Genomic DNA, 4,155 nt, shown 5'->3' with positions numbered 1-4,155 from the left:
CATTTCGAAAAGGAATGTGAGAGAGCTTTGCTTTGTATTTTTTGCTGCTTTTAGGTGCCTGCATATCTGCGGTATTTCGCTGACTATATCTGCGACATATACCTGACCGAAGCATTAGGTCAGTCGCCCTTCAAAGTTCGCTTCCTGCCGTGTGTATCCCGATATTCGTCGCACTGCTATGGCGAAGGAAATATTCTAGAAAGCCTACAAATGGGCATAGATAACAGTTACGATGCCCTCAGGCTTGTCAGAAGATAAAGAGATTAACAGGAATAGTCAAAAAAGTAACTGCATATACATCCGCCGTGCTATCAATCATTTAGTACAACATAATATGCTGATTACCCCAGATAAAAAATTTAATTACCATACTCAAAAAAATCCAACGCAAGACCATCAGATTTGTCTACAACAGGTATCGCCGACTTGACTCCCCCTCCGAACTTTATATCAAAGAGACTGGCAGTCTTAGCACTATTAATACCCGAGCGAAGAACACACAACTCAGGTTTATTTGCCTTCTTACTGGAGCCACTAAAATTGATCGCAACTGATACACTTCAATTTCAACCCATAGAAACGAAAGAACGCAGCATTCTAAGAATTTAGACGAGTATCGATCGCTCCGCTATACGTTCCTGTATTTTTTCCCTAGCGGTCCGCGAATGGAATGCTTTAGCTGTTGAAGTGGTTAATTGCTCATTACCAGATAGTTTCATTCCACAGTTTCCAACTGTTCCTTGAATAGTTAGGCTTACCCATGTTAGGCTTACCCATGCACAAATATAGTGAAACATGTCTTCAGCTGGATTGTATTGTCATATTTTTCTTTTGTTTTCCATTTATAATTCCATGTGCCATTTAAAAGTACAGAAACACTAGACAAGTATGGATTGTCAATATTGTTAAATGTGTAGAGAAGGCACAAACGAGATATCATGCGGCGTGATGCGTGGGACGGCAAGTCGAGGTCTCTTTTCATTGAGGTGGCGCTGAAATGTCTTGCATAGGTCGAGGTGTAAATCGTACAGTGCGGTTTTGAGTGACTTCAAGGTTTGCGGTGAGATATAATTGTGACGGGTGCCAGATAGCTGACGCGACCTCAAGCTTAGGTCTGATGAACGTGAGATATGCTAGCTTTTTATGTCTGGGGACGAGTAGCCGAGATTACGTCTCATGTAGACCAGGGCGGGTGAGGCTTCAGATCACGTGTTATCCATGATAGCGATGGTGTCCTGTGCAGGCCTAGATATTTGTATGACAATGAGTAGGCATCGCGGGTGGAGTTGAGGTAGTAGGTAGTCCCAATCTAATTGTGAAGGCGGGAAAATGCCATGACATTACATTTGGTTGCGTTTAAAGGCATGAGCCATGCTTCACACCAAAGTGAATAGCGTTTTGGGTCTTGTTGGAGGGTGCACGTGTCGTCTTGATTAGTTATTGAATGAGTGAACGTAAAGGGGGAGCCGTAGTGGAGGGCTACGGAGTAATTTCGACCACCTGGGGATCTTTAACGTCGGGTTCGAACCCGGCCACGGCGGCTGCGTTTCGATGAAGGCGAAACGAAGTGGCGTCCGTGTGCTGTGCGATGTCAGCGCACGTTAAAGATCCCCAGGTGGTCGAAATTACTCCGTAGCCCTCCACTACGGCTCCCCCTTTACATTCATCCATTCTCTCTTTCCACCTTCACTCCCACCTTACTCCCTTCCCTTACGGCGCGGTTCAGGTGTCCACAGTGCAAGTGTGACAGATACTGCGCATTCCCCTTCCTGTGAACCAATTATTATTATTATGAATGAATGAATGAATGAATGAATGAATGAATGTTTATTCCGCTTTTGTCGTGACGAAAAAAAGCAGTTCGTAATGACCGCTTGACGGACTTCGCCACCCGTAAAGTCGACGATAAGCAGCAGCGGCAGTTTGTTCGAAATAAAACGAACAATTCACGCTTTACAAAATGAGACAGTGCTTTGAAACAGAACAAAAATTATACAATGACAAGAAAAAATAAAAAATATGAATCGTTGACAGACGCATTTCTTATCAATACAACCTAATAATGATATATTATTGCCTTTGTTTTTTCTTTGTTTATCGTCAAAGAATTTAAGAACGACCATTCCTTCAGAGAAGTGGGTACTTTATTCGCAGAATCCGTTAGTTGATTAATATCAGTAGAGGAGCAGAATAAGCTAGTGTCGTCAGCGTAAATAATAAATTTTATCTGATTGCATATAATAACAATATTATTAATGTATACGTTAAAGAGTATAGGAACCAGAAGACTGCTCTGTGGCACGCCATTCGATATTTGTAGCACATCGGAACGACAATTATTGATAACAACATATTGGGGTCGCGAGCACATATATGACTTGAGAAGGATGAGAGCATGGCCACGTATACTACAAAGTTTGAGTTTTGCAAAGAGGGTATTATGATTTAGTGTATCAAGCGCCTTACTGAAATCTATATCTCACATGGCGCGGTATGCGACGCAATCATCGGCGAACAATCTCAATTTAGATTTCATGTTAGAAGGCAGATCATTGATGTAAATTAGGAATAGTAATGGTTTGGTTTGGTTAAACCCCACAAACCAAACCAAACCAAACCAAACCAAACAGTAATGACACATATAAGCTTTTCTGGAAGCTAATAACGTAATTGACAACCGGCAACAAGGTTTTCTCAAGGACTTATCTACAGTGACCCAACTTCTGGAGGCGATTCAGTACTTTGCCGCTGCCATTCATAACCAGTGTCAAATAGATGTTATGTTTTTTAGATTTTGAAAGAGCACTTGACCGTATCTCACACACAATGTTGTTATTCAAACTGAAGAATATCTTTAAAAACGATTTACTGTTTGGGGCGGGGGACTACAGGCGTACTTATCGTTTCGATCTCAATCCATAACAATCGACAATGCGTGTTCGAGCCCAGCTTTGGCAAGCTCCGGTATCTCGCAAGAATTAGTGCTTGGGCCACTGTGCTTTTAGTATTTATAAATTACATTGTTAAATAGATTCCTGCTAAAATCAAGCTGTTTGCCGACGACTGTGTACACATCATGAAATATGAACTCCTTGTGGCCAGCGTTTTTTTTTTTTTTAAATATGCCTTAGCTAAAACTCAAAATTGCTGTTCAACGTGGCAGATGAGTATTAATACCGAAGAAACTCTTTAAATGTCTATAACCCGGAAGCATTAAGTTTTTCCTCTTAATGCTTAAGAAGTTCGCCCTCTGTTCGTCGTGAACAGCTACAAGTGCTTGGAATTAACAATAACCTCTGATCTACAGTGGAACAAACAATTCTAATGTTCAAAAAAAGGCTTTGAAAAAAGTTAGCTATTAAGATGGCCTCGCCGCTATTCCCCGCAGGAAATTAAGCAAGCACGCAAAACCTTCATTCGATTTGCATTATAATACGCCTCAGATGTGTGCGATCGCTTTACTAAAGAAAAAAAATCTCGAAAATTTTCAAAGAATGTCAGTACGATTTATTTATAATTTTTACTGTCGGCGGACATCCCCTACCATGTTACTTAATAAGGCAAATTTGAAGTCTTTGTAGCTCAGGAGATACCGGGAGTGAATTACGTACACGTATATGATCGTTCACAATAACTTAGGAATTCACAGGAGAAGTACGTTGAGCTCGTCGCTGGTTGTTGAACATCATCTTACTACTCCTTAACACTGAAGGAGTTCTCATGCCGCACTGAGACATATAAAACTTTTTTTTCCCCGCGGACCGTACGGGAATGAAATATTCTCAACGGAAATTATTTTATAATACACCGATTTCTTGTAAACGTAATAACGGCCGCTATTCTAGCGCAGTCATTGAAATCGTATTGGACGCCCTAGATTTTGAGGTAAAGCTAAATATCTAAAGTACTTTTCGGGAAAACGACGAGCTGCCACACAGTTCTATCTTAATAAAGATAGCTTGATTAATGTCTTTAAACTGGATTATGGACAGTCAGGTAATATAGTAAGCGCCAATGCATATGACGATAAAGTCTCATGAGATCACCACAGTGATGGCTACGATCAAAAGAGATATACTGATGAACAAGTAGCTTCCCAGAAAAAAATGAGAAATGAAAAACACAGCAATGAACAGAGCTCTAGGTCTGCAGCAG

This window comes from Amblyomma maculatum, chromosome 1, assembly GCF_055883805.1.
Source record: "Amblyomma maculatum isolate TAMU_Amacu chromosome 1, ASM5588380v1, whole genome shotgun sequence".
Taxonomy (NCBI): domain Eukaryota; kingdom Metazoa; phylum Arthropoda; class Arachnida; order Ixodida; family Ixodidae; genus Amblyomma; species Amblyomma maculatum.
This window is presented reverse-complemented; position numbering follows the sequence as displayed.